Source organism: Paramormyrops kingsleyae, chromosome 25 (genome assembly GCF_048594095.1).
Source record: "Paramormyrops kingsleyae isolate MSU_618 chromosome 25, PKINGS_0.4, whole genome shotgun sequence".
NCBI lineage: Eukaryota > Metazoa > Chordata > Actinopteri > Osteoglossiformes > Mormyridae > Paramormyrops > Paramormyrops kingsleyae.
In genome coordinates, this window is record NC_132821.1 from 34,915,037 (window position 1) to 34,933,741 (window position 18,705).

Here is an 18,705-nt window from a genome sequence, read left to right on the forward strand (position 1 = left end):
GGGGACACACCCACAGCCAAAATCTCCAGGCAATTTAGAGACACTGCTTAGTCTAATGCAGTGTTAAGCCCTAACCCTAACCCTAACCCAACCCTGCCCTTGGGGACCCACAAATTCTCCACATTTTTGCTCCCTCTCACCTCCCTACCAGAAAGTTAATATTTTTGTTCTCACTGATATACCCCATGAGTCAAATCGATGTGAGGCCCACATCAGACATGGAATGGGCCACACAAAACAGCCCCCACATTGCAAAATGTGGACCGTCTGCAGGTCCCCAGGGACCAGACGGGGAAATACTAGCCTACTGCAATGTCTGTGGACCATGGGAAGGTGCCAGATCCCCTGGATGAAACCTGGACAACACGGGGAGAACATGCAACCTCCACTCACACAGAACAGAGGCAGGATTCAACCCCCCCCAACCAGGTAATGTTAGGTAACAAGGCTACCTGCTTACCCCCCCCCCTGCTGGCCAGTGCTAAAACTTCCAAACGAATAATCATACCCTCGTGATACAGGTAACATATGGTCATCCAATCCAGATTATCTCAGGAGGCTCATGCTCTGTGCCTGTTGGGACTGGCTCAAGGACAACTACAACTCTATACTGGTTATGGAGAGATGGATGGATGGTCACAGGCCCACAATCACCCTGAATGAAGTGCAAAAAGTGGCCGGGACTTAGCACTGCATATAGTCTTGTTTTATAAGGCTGCTTCATTTGCCTCTAAGAGCGACACCCCATTGACTCAGGATGCCTGCTTGCATTCACTGCTCTCCTTAAGTGAACCCCATGCTGGACCAGACTGCCACAAGCAGACTCTATGATTAGCAACCATCCCTCTCCATTGACAGATAGATATACAGCTATATATAGATACACTAAATTAATCCAAAGAAAGATGCACTAAACATGGAACGTCTAGACCAACGGTCATCAATAACTGCAGATTGTTGAGGTACCCATGCTTACAAAATCTCTTAAAAGTCATTTGGCAGCGGGGGGTGGCGGGGTCAGTCCCTACAGAAGCCCTGTTCTCTAACACACTCGCTCTTCAGTGCCATGCTTTGCTGTACCTGGTTCATCATTACAGGAAGAGTTTATCCGCTGAGAGGCATGTCGGTTTAGCCCTGCATTCCTCGCTGCATACGTACGATTCCTCCGGCTGTGGCATTTAATCCTCGCAAACGGAAAGCGGTCATCGAGGTGAGCCCCCCGGCCCCCCAGTCATTAATCAGTGAGTCACACTCCCTCACTCGCCGGCACTCTCATGCACGCTTAAACGGTATCCGACATTCACCCCGAAACCCCAGTCAAGGTCAGAGCCCATCCAGCTAATCGGTCCCACGGAGCAATTAGGGACTGGGATCAAGCTGGAACTGGTGCAGCCAGCAGTCCTGGAGAAGCGGGTCCAGGGCGGCTCTTTGAGCCACGAGTGAGGCGTGCAGATGGAGGAGATGCTCTCAGCGTGTATGAGTGCTACACGGCAGGCTGTGTGTTAAATACAGACGGGCGTGGGTGGCACAGCAGGCTTGGGGGGCAGATTTCCACTGTCAGCAATAATTCAACTGAATGCTTCTCCGCTGATCACCTCCAAAAGAATTCTCATGGCAGACTCACGGCACCATTAGCGTGCCATAAAATGATTTGGAGGCAAATGGGCTTGAAATCTATAAAGAATGGAGTAAATGAGTAAGGGAAAAGGAGCCGCGGAGCTCCTCTACCGGACTTCGGAGGAACGTCCCGGATCTGTCACGCGAGCCCGACATCGCAACATGGAGTGCACTAACGACCGCATCCTCGTGAACCGTGGGAAACAGCAGGGTGGGGAGCAAATCAAATTCAGCTTTGAAGTGACCCTTTGCCAGTTGATGTTTGCTCACCATCAGTCTTGAAGGAGCAAAGTAAGAAACGGATTTGCAGGTGGACGCATCGCAAGCCTCTGTGACACAGATATGCTACCCTTCATTTGAAGTAACGTGACGTGAATGCGAAAAAATGCTGCTGCTTATTCTGAAATAGCTACCTTTATTGGCATTATTTGGCATTATTGCTCTTATAGGATCTGTAATTACTGCGAAGGTCGTCTCAGGCTGAAAGCACTTTGAATTATTTTGTAGTGAATCAGTTAGCATCAGCAGACACCGTGTGGGATTATCACCGGGCATAAACAGAGGATGTTTGTGAAGTCCAAGGCATTAGCTTATAGACCTCCATAGACCTCCATAGACCTCAATGCCGTCAATGGCCCCCGCTAAACGTTAGGAAGAGTGCAGAGCTCCAGGGAAGCTCCCAGCTTTACACCAGGGAGAGACAAGCGAGATGGAGCCTTTGGCGGTCACCCCCCCACCCCGCCCCCATAAACAAGTCTGCTGGCCTTCAACACCCCACCCCCCACAGTACCCCACACAAACATCCCATGGGGTAAACTTACATTGAAATAATAAAATAAAAATAGCGGCGGACATAACCAGAGCAGCACCAAGACAGCAAATACAATTTTTTGTAACAGTGCAAACAGCAGTAGCTATACAACTGTAAAGACTGTAGCTATAACTAATGAGTAGGAATGTGGCTTTGACCCCCAGGATTGGTGGGTTTATTGTGTGACCCCAACCACGACCTTCTAGGCCAATTCTTATTGGTTACTTCACTGGATTATATTATTATGTTAGCCAATGACAAACAGCATCCTTTCTCCCTATTTCTAGATATATCCTAATAGGTAGGTTTATTACATTACAATAATAGCGACAGCTACTTCAGTGATAGTATGAAATAGTGATAGCAGTAAAGACTAACACTGGGGTGCCCTGTGCTGCCTGGGATGGGCTCCAGGCCCCCCACCACCCCAAACAGGATAAGCACTTATATGATGGGCAGAAGGATACATGTGACTCTGGCTGTTTAAAAGATGAACACAAGCCATGGTGCTCCGTGTCACATCAGCCCCGCATGGCTCTATTTATAGATGGTAACTAGTTCAGTACGTGTTGCCTCTTGGCAGTCAGCGACACTCACGGGTCTCACTCATCAATGGCGACTCCCAGCTCTGCATTCATGTAGCCTCGGCCAGCACCCCAATAAAACTCACCCCTGACAGGAGGAAACAGTAACTCATGGATGTATCTCATACTTCAATTCTATTCAGCTTTATTTGTCTAGAGCATTTTCAAATGGGAGCCCGTCCTCCAGGGAGCAGCAGAGGAAGCCCTAACCCTAACCAAACCCAAAGGGGGAGCCTGTCCTCCAGGGGGCAGCAGAGGAAGCCCTAACCCTAACCAGACCCAAAGGGGGAGCCCGTCCTCCAGGGGGCAGCAGAGGAAGCCCTAACCCTAACCAGACCCAAAGGGGGAGCCCAACCTCCAGGGGGCAGCAGAGGAAGCCCTAACCCTAACCAGACCCAAAGGGGGAGCCCGTCCTCCAGGGGGCAGCAGAGTAAGCCCTAACCCTAACCAGACCCAAAGGGGGAGCCCGTCCTCCAGGGGGCAGCAGAGTAAGCCCTAACCCTAACCAGACCCAAAGGGGGAGCCCAACCTCCAGGGGGCAGCAGAGGAAGCCCTAACCCTAACCAGACCCAAAGGGGGAGCCCGTCCTCCAGGGGGCAGCAGAGGAAGCCCTAACCCTAACCAGACCCAAAGGGGGAGCCCAACCTCCAGGGGGCAGCAGAGGAAGCCCTAACCCTAACCAGACCCAAAGGGGGAGCCCGTCCTCCAGGGGGCAGCAGAGTAAGCCCTAACCCTAACCAGACCCAAAGGGGGAGCCCGTCCTCCAGGGGGCAGCAGAGGAAGCCCTAACCCTAACCAGACCCAAAGGGGGAGCCCGTCCTCCAGGGGGCAGCAGAGTAAGCCCTAACCCTAACCAGACCCAAAGGGGGAGCCCGTCCTCCAGGGGGCAGCAGAGTAAGCCCTAACCCTAACCAGACCCAAAGGGGGAGCCCAACCTCCAGGGGGCAGCAGAGGAAGCCCTAACCCTAACCAGACCCAAAGGGGGAGTCCGTCCTCCAGGGGGCAGCAGAGGAAGTCAAATGAAGTCAATAAACAAAGTCCAAGTAGGTGATGGTGCTGCTTCTGACAGGATGAATGTGGGTGTGGCAGCAGAGCAGGGCAGACAGAAAGGACATCCTGCAGTCTGCAGGCATGCAGGGAGGCTACTCAGCATCTTCAAATCGTCCATAGTTTGTGTGACTGTGCATGAGTGTATATCTCCTGTGTCCCCTATGATGGACTAGCTTCCCATCCAGGGTGCAGCTCTTCCTTGCGCCTTATGTTGCCTGGGATGGGCTCCAAGCCCAGACTGGGTGACCCTGATCAAGACAAGCGGTTGCAGAGACGGATGGATAGCTTCAGCTGGTTTGCAGAAGACTGTGTGGTGTTGATACCATGCCTTCAGTGTTTGCTTCACACATTCTGATATGTGACGGTTCAAAGACACGTTCTCACTCGCAAATTAGCAAGAAATCTCGAGCGGGTCACCTAGCGCGGCGCCGAGACACCTGGCAGCTTCTCTGGTACGCCCCGTGAGTCTGTCGGCGCGAGTTCCGCATCAGAGACGGAACAGGCCGCTCGTCGCTCACGTCTCTCTGCTCTCAGGCTCCTTTCGTTCTTTACTTTCAGCTCGGCAGTCGGTCCAGGCTTGACGGTCACCCGGCATGCCAATTATGGTGGTATAGAGCGGAACAAAAATACCCCATAATGACTGTAACGGGAATATAAGAGCAAGCTGGGAAACAACGGCGAGAGAATCAAATGCAGCCCTGCAGCACAACACCACGAAACCTTCTCTACCGAAACTTATTTGCTCGTTTTCTTCCCAATAATGTCAGACTCCGTTGGCCATTGTGGGCTCATCGTCCGTATGTGAGAAACGGAGTCACCCCAGCAAGCTCTAAGCGGTTAGGGACAGGAAACTAAATTCTAATAGCCGGGGCAATTATAGGATTTGGAAATGTAATTATGGGGGACACTTTGGCCCCTTGAAGAGACACAGGACACCCCATGCAAAGCTAGTTGGCGTGGGGGGGCTTCCACAATTAAATCCGCAAAGGGTAGAGATCCCCCATGATAATCGTTAAATGGTTTTAGGATTATTTTTCAGGTGGGCTGAGACAAAAAAAATTATAATAAACTGGGTCTATAGCTCTACAACCACCTATGATAATGAAAATTCCCTGTATTACAGTAAGTGCAAATTTCCCTACAATGCCCCTAAAGATCCAAGAATGGCACTCTGGAGGGTCCATTTAGGCGACATCGCCTGACGGGGACTGGGTGGGGGGCGCGGGGGGATGTTGTATTTCCAACCCTCATCTCTAAACGTCTTTATTTATTTCCATCTGGCTTTATTGAAAAGCCGCCTTGCCCTTTCTACTCCCCTGACGAAACGCCGCCTGCTCTTCCTGAAGGTTTCCGACGAGCCCAGCAAATCTCCCGTATCCAATTTCTCCTAAAAATGACCCTCGGTGAGTAATGCTGTGACAGACACTTGGGGACCCCCCCCCCCCCCACCTAATCGCAGGCGGCATTGCTGCTGTTCAGGTGCGATTGACCTCAATTACTGTGGCCGAATCCTGAGATTAACCCCAAAAGACCTAAATTGCTAAGCCCCATCAATATCTGAAAACACCTCATACACTACCCCCCTCCAAAAGGGCTGCAGATGAGCCATCCGAGATGTGCCTCCATGTAAAAATGGGGGGGAGCTCAGAGGAAGGGGAGGTGAAACCAACAAGGACCCGTCTGATAATGCACCCCCTACAGAAAATGCTTCCACTAAGCGATGAGAGGCCTACGCAGAAATGAAAGTGAAACCTTCTGAAGATGGCGCTACAGCCTCTGACGCTAATTAATCCTCCACGTGCCTCACAGACCCCAGGATGGGAGACAGTGACACGTTGCACGTAGGATTCATGGAATTAAACAGCATGCATGTCTGTACATGTGTGTTCGTGCTGGGGTGTGAGCGTCAGTGTAAATAAAAAACACACGTAGCACCCTGAATGCTCTGCTAATGAATGAGAGCTACAGATTTCACTTACTTTCATTTAGCAGATGCTTTACTCCAATGTTACAAAGAACGTGCAGTAGAGGAGTCAACTAGGCATAAGTGCAGCTACAAGTGTAAGCAGTACTGGGCCAGGAGCAAAGAACCTAGTAATACTAGTCAATGACCAACTGAATGGTATTACTAGGCTTCAGTACAACAAACAACAAAAGTTAGCCTTAGAAATCAATACAAACAGCCTTTCCTCTATTGTGCTGCTGGTACAAATACGTGGGTCCCAGCTCTTCTAATAACAGTCTATAAGGGCTTCAGCAAAACTGACATAGAAGCGAATCCTCATATGGCCATTATTCCATTCCTCACTACAGTCACATGGCCTTGTGACAGGCTCACTCAGGTTTATGGCATGATCACAAGCCTAATCGCGTTCTTCAGGTGAAGGAAGATGAGATGATGAATCCAAGGGAAGTCTGTGATTAAGGTCACCTGCACAGGTGAGTAGAGCAGCAGTAGAGCTGGCAGACATCACAGTGGGAGGGATTAGCGTGTGCCATCAATCAATGCCGCTTTTTAGCCAATGACAGTCCAGCGAGAACCAGTGAGGTACATCAGCAGGGGAGGGTGACTGAAGGCACCACGGCTCTTGAAGGATCAAGAACCGTGTTAAGTGGAAGGATTCCAGCAGCAGCAGAGCAGGCAGAAGGTTAACAGCTGCAGTGCCTGAGCTGGTCAATACAGAAACATGGTAGAAGATGAAAGACCTGAGAGGGAAGGACAGGGAACAGGCCCAGCCGGTTTCCTCAAAACTTGTAACCTCCGAATGAAGAGGCGTGCCTACCAGGTAGAACTCCCCAGCCCCAAAGACTCCCCCTTACTGGGGTCTCCTCAGATGATGTCGTAGCCTCACCAGATCTCAGCTCTCTCCCCATGAATGCCTCCTCCACCTCACAGACCCTCCCCCCATAAGAAAACGCATCACTAAAGCGGCTTGATCCGTGCTGATGCCCCCCTCCCCCCCCCCCGCTGTCCTGAGGCTGGCAATGGGCATACGGGGACTGCAGAGGGACGTGTCCTCACACAAACCAGACATGGGGATCTGGGCTCTGAGTTTGGATTTTGAAAAGTGTAAATTCATCAAAGAGCCTGAACCGTGGCACGGTGCAGTAATTCCCCCTTTGAGTCTGGTTCCTCCCAAGGAAATAACAGCGTTAGCTGGACATTGGACCCGGAGCGTTACATTGTTACTGCCGCCTGGTATGGTGACCCGTCAGGTGCAAGCGCCTCTACATCCACAGCGTGGCTGGAGCTGGGACACATCTTATGAAATTTCAGATGACAAACTGTGATGAGAGTGACTCAGGTGTGAGGGGTTTCTGTGGGGGGGTGTGGGGTTAAGACCCATGCTTGCAGGGCGTGGGGAGTTGGTGTAACATCCACAACACCTCTGTGGGCATCAGGGGAGAAGAGACAAGGAGTCCTGCTCCTCACAAGGCCCTCGTTCTGCTACACCTGCGCACCAAATCGATTGAGCCCGCAGTTTACCGAGCAGAAGACTGGGCCAGACAGCAAGGCTGGAGCATGTGCAACTGACCCAGCCCTGTGCAGCTCAGCTGGATGGGGCCAGAAACGCATCACTTTCTGGTCCCGAGCGTCCGGGCAACTCGTAAAACTGGGCGGACAGAGCTTGACATGGCTGGACCCTTATCTGCTCCCCAGAGGTGGGGGGGGGGGGGGGGGGAGCAGGGGGGCATCCTGAAGCTCGAGTAAAATCTGATCAAGCGCCAGCAGTCAGGAGGCAAGAAAAAACAGGCCTCTCTCTACAGATGGGCTGAAGGAAAAAAAACCATCTGGGTCACAAGAGATAGAACGGCCCGCTCCTCTTCAACAATGACCTCGTTCCTGCCTGGCGCTGCCCAGGCCAGGCTGCAGTGCCCAGACCCATAAAGCCGTCAGCAGAGACAGGGCTGCAGTGCCCAGACCCATAAAGCCGTCAGCAGAGACAGGGCACGGCCCTTTATGACACAAGCTTCTGTGTAAAAAGCTAGCATTGACTTGCCCTGCTAATGGCCAGGCTAAAAATACACCCACAATAACAGCTTCCTACCTCACAATTCAGTGCCTCTGAATCAAGGTGCTCGGTTACGTGCCTGTTGCGGCATAAAAAAACGGCATAAAACACGGTGCCGGTTGCCATTTCTCGGCAAGTAATCGGACAGAGCGGCCCAGCATTGTGAACCGGTGGAAGAGCGTGCCTCTATTCTAAGTCCCACGCCAATACGAGCGGTCATTCAGCAGGTCCCCGCGTACGGGCAAGTTGGAAAAGCAGCCATGGAAACAGGTGCACGCGGTGGTTATCCTGGCAATTTAGCCACAGGCCCTTCCCCGGCGATATTGTGACACAGCACTTTCTGGCTGGAGACCAGGGAGCCGGGAGTGTCTCCGTTACCCTCGGCACGGCACGCGAAACAGGAGGGCACCCAGAGCGCCGGGAAGGCCTTCCACAAAGCCTCGTTTTATGACATACGCGCCGTGATTGCAGCACTAGGGGCCTTCCGATTCGTAAAATCACTCAAATGGAGCGCCGTGCTGTTACATGCTACATGTTTGAAAATGTGCAATATATGAGAGCCTATTATTTATCACCTTTCTTACTCTTTGTTGGTGAGCCTGCATGTTCCTTGCTGGCATACTGGTTTCTTGGCTTGCTTTAAATGCACTGGCATTATTGACATTGGGGATGTGTGTGGCTTTGTAGCCATGATTGGAAGGTTGTTGGGTCGAATCCCATGAGGAGCAGAGTAATCATATCACTGTCGGGCTTTTCAGTAAGGCCCCTAACCCCAAAAACTGCTCCAGGGACTCTGGATAAATGGCTGCTATGCTTGCGTGTCTGTTTTTCATTGGAGAGGAAGACATGGGAAAACTTAAGAAGCTCCATGTACTTTTGCTGATATTATAGTGATTAAAGTATCATTGGGACTGAGTGTCACCTACGGTACCAGTGAAAAGTTTGGACACGCAAAGCCGCCTACAAAGGAGAGTGACAGTGTCGCATAGCATGACCTGGCCATCTCACCTAAACACAGCAGAAATGGGTTTGGAGGAGTTTGACCAGGGAGTGAAGAAAAAGTGGTCAATAAGTGCTCAACATCTATGTGGGACCACCTGGACATCTGGAAAAGCACCCCAGGAGGTCACCTCATGAAAGGGCTGTAGAGGAGAAAGCACGGTCAGATAGTCCCTGGAGTAACTGGGGTTAAGGACCTTGCTCAAGGGCCCAATGATGGGATAACGCTGCCAACCCAGGGATTTGAACCAGCAACCTTCTGAGTCCCAACACACACAGCTGCACCCCCCCCCCCCCCCCCAACAAATTATAATCATTCTTTAATGTGACGTCTTTACATCACATCAAATTATTCTAAAACGTATAGGATATGCCTACAATACAGATTTAACAGATTTCTCTGAGTAGGTGGTCCAAAATTTGACTGGTCATGTACAGGTGACATGGTCTATGTGTGTGTGTGTGTGTGGGAGGGGGGGTTGGATAAATAGGTTTGGAGGAGTTTCACCAAAGAGTGAAGAAAAATCAGTCAATAAGGGGTCCAAATGGCCCCAACAATGTGATAAAAACCTTGTTATTTTGACATTGTGGGCACCACTTTTCAGGCCCCCACAAACATTTGTGAATGCAATCAGAAAAGTAAAAATGCCAAAAGTCTCGTATTTTGTTTGGTTACTTATGGTTAAGGTTAGGGCTGGGTAGAGGTTAAGGTTATCATGTTGGGATCAGAGTTTTCCCTATGGAAATGAACGGAGAGTCCCCAGAAAGATATAATTACAAATCTGTGTTTGTGTGTGTGTGTTCATTCTTGTGAACATGAGTGCATGTGTGTGCGTGTGTTCTTGTGAACGTGTGTGTGTGTGTGTGTGTGTGTGTGTGTGTGTGTGTGTTCGTGTGAACATGTGTGCATGCCTCAGAGAATTATTGCCCGTTTCAGGCCCTTTCTAGCAAGATTCGACTCCTCATTATAGAGAAGGAATGCAATGTCAAGGTAAGATGATCAGTCCCGTGCGAGTTCCATAGGCCAATGCAGCCCAACCAGCTTTAATGGAGATTAAGAGAACTAAGTAAAAGGTCCAGGAGAAAACATTTAGGAGAGGAACCCTGCTTTCTGAAGAGGGATGTGCCCTTTTTGGTGTCTTACAGAGGAGATTAGCTCAGGTCCAGAAAGTAAAAATCCAGACCAAGGTTTTGTTTCAACCAACCAGTTGAACAGTTGAGTACTCTGCTGGATGGTTGAAACAAAATATTGGTCTGGATTTTTAATTTTTGGACCTGAACTATCCTCCTCTGTTCTCTTAGTTTCAGTCAGAAGTATATAGTTTATCATCTTTAAAGGGCCAGTGCCCCTTTCTATGTTTATCCCTTCCTTCAGGAAAAGCTGTTTTATAAATTTGCTGATCTCAGGTGGCCCCTCATATACTGTCCTGACAGCGGGAAGTCGCTTCCCCAAAAGACCCATGTTCCAAATCCTCACTTCTTCTCGGCACAAGCAGCAAAGCCCAAAATCAGTTCTGGAGCTAATCCACTTGAACCGGGATTATATGGGAAACGCAACAATGGAGAATGACAGGGAATGCCAAAGTGAGACTCATTCAAAGAACACAAAGCAAGGCATTTAACAGGTACGAAATACCAGCGTGTACACATTTCTATAAATACGAAAGGAACTGTTTACAATGCAGATAGTTTGGTCAGATTCCACGAGTCTTGTGCTGTGTGATATCACATTCCCACACGCCTGCACCTCCCACACTCCACACTCCAGGGACGCACGCACCGTAAGTAAAAAGGCACACGGCGCTGCTGAACCCTTCTCATCAATGTGCCTCTCTCGCCATTTGCAATTAATGGTCCGCAGAAGTATGTGTGTCAGTCCCTTGGCTGGTGGTGGCAGGAGGAACAGAGAGAGGAGACTGGGCACACACACACACACACACACACACACACACCGCTGCCGGGAGAGGCACACTTCTCAATAAGCACACAACTGCATATCAGTGATCGGTAAGCATGGAAACATCCTACCCCGCCCCAAAGAAAAATTAAATACTTCATTAAGTGCTTCAAAAAAGATGAGTGTCATGAAGATGAGGAAGAGTATGTAAAGAAATCAGTAGAAATCTACATTGTTACCCCCCCACACACACATTACAGAATACACACACACACACACACACACACACACACACAACCCCAAGCAAACAAAAGGCTCTACGTGGTTAAGTGGAGATCAGAGGGGCTGAGCCTAGGCATGAGGGAGTGGATGGCAGATACATCGATTCAGAAGAAAAAGCAGACACACTCACTGGAGGAGGACGGGTGATTAATAAAACATCAAAGGCAATGGCCACCATCCCACACACACCTACTGGGGTTCCCCATTACCACAAAGAGGGTTAGAGTGCGTCAGCAAGCAAGAGGGCGTCAGTTACGCAGGATCACAACCCCCCAATCCTGCAGCATCGCATCAACATCTCTGAAATGTAACTTTGCCCCCCCACACACACACACACAGATCACCAAGGCTATGACCATGCAACTGTCACTCTGCTCCCATGAAGCCATGCACCTCAGATTATGCCCAGAACTGCGAAGGAGAACTTCGGCATCAGCAGTGGATGCCAGCTTGGCAGAACCTGAACCCCCCCCCCCCCCCCCCCCCCCCATCTTAGCCGGGAAGGAGAATGTGCGAGCTCACGTTCTTCAATGTCTTTTTATATGGGGGGTGGGCCGTGACGCCCCCCGCTGGCTGCACGCGCTCGGTAAGGTGTCGATCTCACTGCTGCTGCCAGCTGGATGGGTAGCTGATCAGCACGCTCCCCCATGCTTCATTCATTCCAGGTGTTTCTAAGAACGGGAAAAATGGCCGGCAGCTACGTTTGGCACGCTCTGCCACTGCGATCCGCGCGGCGTGCCGTCGGGTCCACTGACAGCAAAAGTCCCTTAAAATGCCCTCTGATCACACCACAGCGCTGGGCACCAGTTAGCGGCACCGCCTCTCGTGCCCCCGAACGGAACCTGCGGCTCTTTACTGCCCCTCCTGGTCTCGCTCACTCTCCGGTTCCGTCCTTGCGATCACGGCAGGGGGGACAACAAGTCTGTCTTTTAGGAGGGGAGGTGTGGACCACTCTGGTGACTAGAGCAAAGTAGTTGCGACGAGCTTGTAAGACAGGACACGCGCGCTCAGACAGCCCGCTGTCTGCTCTCATTGTGCCACAGAAGGTTTAAATGCCGGTCGCCCGTCCGCGATTTCCGAGCCCACACAGCGGACGGAGAAGTGCGCGTGAAGTGCCCCCCCCCCCAGCACGCTCAGCGCGCTCAGCGCGCTCCTGCGCTCAGAAGCAGAAGGCAAACACCCCCGGCGGTAATGATTCTCCGACACCAGCCTCGGCACAGTGGGAAAAGGAGGCAGGAAGATGCAGGAGAAAAGACATTTAAAAGCTCAGAAGACCGGCGTCCCCCCCCCCCATTCTGTCCTGGGGGGCAGGGTGGGGTGGAGGGATCAGTTCCTTAAGAACCGAACCGAGACCGATTACAGCCGAGCAGATATCTGTCTGAACTTGAGCACGGGCGTCCCGGCTTAGGGGCGGCATCCACGTACCTGTGCGTCCCCGGAGTTTCTCTCCTCCTTCCCTTCCTGCGCTGGGCGCCTGATCCAAGTCCGTAAAAGCACAAGCGGTTCGGCAGCGCCGGACTCCTGCGTGTCTCCCGGCGGCGGTAAGACTCCACTCCGCTCCGCTTCAGCACAGTGACGGCGCTCTGGATGTGAGACACTTCCAAGCTGGAAAGGGGGAGGGCGCTGAACAGAGTGGGGGGCAATGTCCTTCGTCAAAGTCCTTTTTCCCCTCTCCCTCCCTTTCGTTCGGCTACCCTGCTCTCTCTCCTTCTGTTACTTCCCTCCCTTTTTAGTCGGAGGGCACAGGGAGAGCCGGAGTAGTGAAAGTGCTGGGTAAAGGGGGGTCTTGTGGGTCCCCTTGGTGAAGGGGTGGCCCGCCCGCCGGATTCCCCGCTTTGACAGATGTGCCCCCCGGGGCGGAGCTCAGCCCATCATCCGTGCACGGCTCCCGGCTGAACTTGGCCGCTTCCCCCGCGCTCCCGGGCGGAGCAGCCGCAGACTCGCTGGTTGACTTGCTACACGCTTCTCGCTGCTTTCATTTATCTTCCAGGCGCTTGGTCTCGGTGGTTGGAAGCTGAGTCTGTCTCTCTCAATCTCCCCTGCTCTTCTCTCACCTTCCTCTCTCTCGCTCTCCTGTCATCTCTCTCACTCTCTCTCTCTCTCTCTCTAGCTTTCTCTCTGTTTCTCCCACTCGCTTCTCTCGCCTCTTCCTTTTAATATTTATTTTCACTCTCTCTAGCCTTCTCTCACATCTCTCACTTTTTCCTTCTCTATCTCTTTATTTCTCTTCTCTCGTGCTGTCCCATCCATTCTTCTTCTCAGCCCTCTTACATCTTATATCCTTACTCTCGTTTCTCTCTCCATCTTTCCTCCTCTCTTCATCTTATCTTTTTCACTCTCTTTCTCCTGTCAGCTCTCTAGTCCTCTCTTCCATCCTTCACTCACTCTTTTTTTCCCTCTCTCCAGCCAGCTCACTTTACACTGTTCTCTTTACCTCCCACCCACTCCCTTACTTCTCCCCACCTCTCCGCTCCTCTTTTCTCTCATTTCTCTTCACCCCTCCGGTTCTCCCTCACATCTGATCGTTATCCTTCAGGCAAACATCGGCACTTTTAAACGCTATAGCGCGAACTCCGCGCCACCTGCTTGCAGGTCCGAAGCGCGGAGCTACACAGGCAGCCTGAACGCCAGGATGCAGGGCGCTCCCTTTGCTTCTGACCTTAGGAGGCGGGGGGCGGCAAGGGGGCGGCCCCAGGCACAGTAGCGCAGAGGTGCGCACAGATGTGCGGAGCGCAGCCTCCTATGCGCTCGGCAATTAGCGGCGGAAACAAACCGGGAGTCAGCTCCCTATCGCTCCCCGAGCATATGGCGGGGGGAAGCGGGCAACTACAAAGGATATCAATCCGATCAAAAAGAAGATTTTTTATAGTCTAAAAACCATCCTACTTAATATAATTTCCCTGGCACTGTTGCCCTCCCAACAATGCAGGGAAGGTGCCAACGCCGCCGATAGACAGTAACGTCATTAAGTCGGCGTGGGAGGCGGCGTGGAGCCCCGGTCTCACCTTTTTTTTGCTAAACTGTAAAGTAATTATAGCAAACAGTAAGCAGTGCAGATAATACGAATCTCCCCCTTGTTAATGGATATACTAGCACCGAGAGTCACTTAAACCACCTTAGTACATTATCAACCGATCCTGCCTCGATTTATTGCCTAACAGGAAATATTCAGGTTTGTCTGTATACCTGTCATATATAGGCCTATTTATAAATAACAGCCGTATTTCCTTTTTTCGGATGCATTGTTTGTTTTCTAAGTTGCATGAGGTAACACCCGTAAGAAACGCTTGTAAAAGGGGGCTACGTCTTGCTGATTGGAAATCCTATGACGGTGAGCGTGTGCTCTTTACCTGAATTGCTTTTGGAAATATTTAGTTTCCCAAATTAATGTAATTATAAGCTGTTACATGCTAGTCATTTAGAATAAATGCCAATGTTAAAAAATAATTAATGTCATTTAATGTCGCCATTGTTTTCCATTGACTTACACGCAGAAGCGGAACGTCAGTGACATTAATAGCGATTAGCAACGAAGGCTAATTGACAGTTAATCCCTTATCGCTGAATGCACGTGCACTCTGGTAATCACGTGACGTGGCCAAGTGTCACGTGGTCTATGACTAATTAAGCACGAGTCGGTTAAACATTTTGTTTGTTAAAACGTACAGCTAAAACTTTTTAATAAATAATATGTAGAGTAATATCCATGTTGATGTCGTGTTTCTAGGGGAGTGTTATGTAGCAGGCAGCAGTCATATAAACTCATGGCATTCAAATTAAAGGATGCTTTATTTGCCATTTATACAAGTGTCCTCCTATCTTGCTCTTCTTAGAGAGCAAAGTCTGGGGTTCAAGTACAGGGTCAGCCTTGCTCCACAGCAGCTTTATAATCAGTGGTACCAGAGTCCTAACCCACTGAGACACACACTGTTGCCCCAAATCAATATGCCAGGGTGGAACGCAGAGCCCCCTATGTGCAAAGCACCCCCTTCCTTCAGAAGGAAGGATGCAGTAAAGTCTGTCCTGGGATGTGAACCAACAATGTTTCTGGGGAAAGGTCATACCTCCAACCATCACACAAGCTGCGGATATAGATGTATATTCTGATAAGAATAATTAGTGACATGAACGTTAAGCAGCCTAGTCCTAAAGAAGTACATGCAGTTACTGTAGGTTTTAAACAAAAAAAAACGGTGATCAGTGTTGACACACCACACAACAATGAAATGTGTCCTCTGCATTTAACCCATATGTGACATCATGACACAACAGGGGGCAGCTAATTCAGCACCCAGGGAGCAGTGCTTGGGGGCGGTACTTTGCTCAGGGTACCTCAGTGGTGCCTTGCTGGTTGGGGATTTGAACCAGCAATCTTTCAATTACAAGTGCACTTCCCTAACCATCAAGCCACCACTGCCCACAGTGATACAGAATAACATTAGACAATAAGAATGACACGTGAACTCAACCCAGAAGGTTCCTCGTTGGCTATGGTGAGCGAATGCCACTACTTAATTAGTGTCTCTAAGTTCCCCATAAGGTTTGCTTGTGTGTCCAGTGAGAGCCCATCATCTTGTTGCAGGTTTACCTTTGCCTTATGCCCTATGTTTCCCAGCTTGGGTTCTAGGCCCCTCTGATCATGACCAGCATTAGCAATCACTAGATGGATGGCTGGTATAATATACAAAATGACCACTTTAATAGGTACATCTGCTCGTTAACACAAATAGCCCGCTTCACCAAACAATGAATCATGGGGCTGCAATTCTATATAATGCACACAGACAGGGTTAAGAGGTTTGACTATGCATTAGATGTATAATAAGTGATTTTGAACAGTGTGATTGTTGGTGCTAGGCGTGGTGGTTCAAGGATCTTAGATATAGCCACACTCCTGGGAATTTCACACATTACAGAGTCTAGATTTTGCAGTAGTGTGATAAACAAAAAATCCAGTCATCAGCAGTTATGAGGGTGAAAACACTTTGTTAAAGGGATGAGGTCAGAGGATAATGGCCAGATTAGGAAGACCACAGGTGCAAAAGGACAATTCAAACCGACTGTGTGCACACAACACGTCTATACAATGAGTCTGTGTCTTGCAGAATGTAAGCTGTCCAAGGTTGAAAGGAGGTCCTACCTGAGAACAGGTATGTGTAGCCAAGTGTGCACCCTAGTATGCAAAATAGGTATGAAAAACAATTCCACAAAATGCTAGAAACTCATAACCCCAGAAGGTTCAATCGAGAATCACAGAAAAGGTATCTGCAATATTTGGCTGTATAGCATGTTTCAGCTGCCAGGTTTACTACATAGCTCATTGCTATTAGATTTCACACATGAAGTGATCATTCATCTATTTGGTGTGATCCAAAACAGGAAGTGATCATGCGTCTATTTGGAGCGATCCGAAACAGGAAGTGATCATGCGTCTATTTGGAGCGATCCGAAACAGGAAGTGATCATGCGTCTATTTGGCGCGATCCGAAACAGGAAGTGATCATGCATCTATTTGGAGTGATCCAAAATGGGAAGTGATCATGCGTCTATTTGAAGTGATCCGAAACAGGAAGTGATCATGCATCTATTCGGCGCGATCCGAAACAGGAAGTGATCATGCATCTATTTGGAGTGATCCAAAATGGGAAGTGATAATGCGTCTATTTGGCGCGATCCGAAACAGGAAGTGATCATGCATCTATTTGGAGTGATCCAAAATGGGAAGTGATCATGCGTCTATTTGGCGCGATCCGAAACAGGAAGTGATCATGCATCTATTTGGAGTGATCCAAAATGGGAAGTGATCATGCGTCTATTTGGCGCGATCCGAAACAGGAAGTGATCATGCATCTATTTGGAGTGATCCAAAATGGGAAGTGATCATGCGTCTATTTGGCGCGATCCGAAACAGGAAGTGATCATGCATCTATTTGGAGTGATCCAAAATGGGAAGTGATCATGCGTCTATTTGAAGTGATCCGAAACAGGAAGTGATCATGCGTCTATTTGGAGTGATCCGAAACAGGAAGTGATCATGTGTCTATTTGAAGTGATCCAAAATAGGAAGTGATCATGCGTCTATTTGGAGTGATCCAAAATGGGAAGTGATCATGCATCTATTTGGAGTGATCCAAAATGGGAAGTGATCATGCGTCTATTTGAAGTGATCTGAAACAGGAAGTGATCATGCATCTATTTGGAGTGATCCGAAACAGGAAGTGATCATGCATCTATTTGGTGCAATCCGAAACAGGAAATGATCATGCGTCTATTTGGAGCGATCTGAAACAGGAAGTGATCATGTGTCTATTTGGTGCGATCCAAAACAGGAATTAAAATGAAAAGAAGCTGCCATTTTACCCCCTCCCCCCCAGGAGTGTCACTCGATATTTATCAAAAGGGTGTCTAAGCCTTTACTAAGGATGTCTGATTTTAATTAACAAGAACATGTTATTTGAACTAATGTTTCTCAACCCAGACCCTGGGGACCTCCAGACGGTTCATATTTTTGCTCCCCTCTGGGCTCCCAACTCTGACACACCTGTTAGCGCATAAATTTCAGGTAAACGACTGCACACAGGTACAGCCTAGGTCTAGAGCCTATCCCGGAGGCTACGGGCGTAAGGCAGGGAACAACCCAGGATGGAGAGGCCATCGCAGTGCACACTCACACACCATTCACTCACACACCATTCACTCACACACCATTCTCTCAGAGTTGCACACCTACAGGCAAGTTGGTAACTCCAGCTCGCCTTAGCATGTTTGAGGGGAAACTGGGGAACCCATGCCGGAGATGACAATGGTAGCCACTGCACCTCCATGCCACCCAGCAGTAAACTAATGAATTAGCTGCTAGGCCAACACCATATACTGTATAAAGTAATTTTTTTACACATGGTACCACGTTCAGGTTAAGGATTTTACATTTACATGTAACAAATTTAGCAGATGCATTTGTCCAAAGTAACATAAAAGTGAGGCAAATAGCACATTGCAAACATACATGCTGTCAAGGAGTCAACTAAGCAAAAGTGCAGCTAGGCTGAGCTTCCAGTGACTGCCCAGGTACATGTGCAGCTAGGCTGAGCTTCCAGTGACTGCCCAGGCACATGTGCAGCTAGGCTGAGCTTCCAGTGACTGCCCAGGCACATGTGCAGCTAGGCTGAGCTTCCAGTGACTGCCCAGGCACATGTGCAGCTAGGCTGAGCTTCCAGTGACTGCCCAGGTACATGTGCAGCTAGGCTGAGCTTCCAGTGACTGCCCAGGCACATGTGCAGCTAGGCTGAGCTTCCAGTGACTGCCCAGGTACATGTGCAGCTAGGCTGAGCTTCCAGTGACTGCCCAGGTACAGTTATAAGTGGTATTGGAGCAGGAACTACACAACAGGTTATAAAGCAAGAAGCTAGTAATACAATTCAAGGAGCAGAAGTGCAGTATGAGAACATGCAG

At 49.7% G+C, this 18,705-nt stretch overlaps 1 protein-coding gene across 5 annotated transcripts in view; it reads right to left on the reverse strand.

The window, feature by feature from the left end:
- The window catches only part of LOC111859292 (leucine-rich repeat and immunoglobulin-like domain-containing nogo receptor-interacting protein 2), a 241,689-nt gene extending 226,897 nt beyond the window's left edge, over positions 1 to 14,792 (reverse strand). For 2 of the 5 annotated variants that reach the window (XM_023841822.2, XM_072707489.1), the window contains exon 1: positions 12,679 to 14,791. The gene's annotated coding sequence lies outside the window, so the exon portion shown is untranslated. Of the gene's footprint in view, positions 1 to 12,678 lie in introns of all 5 variants that reach the window. The other 3 variants (XM_072707488.1, XM_023841827.2, XM_023841826.2) reach the window with 3 other exon arrangements.
- Between the last annotated feature and the right edge of the window lie 3,913 nt (positions 14,793 to 18,705).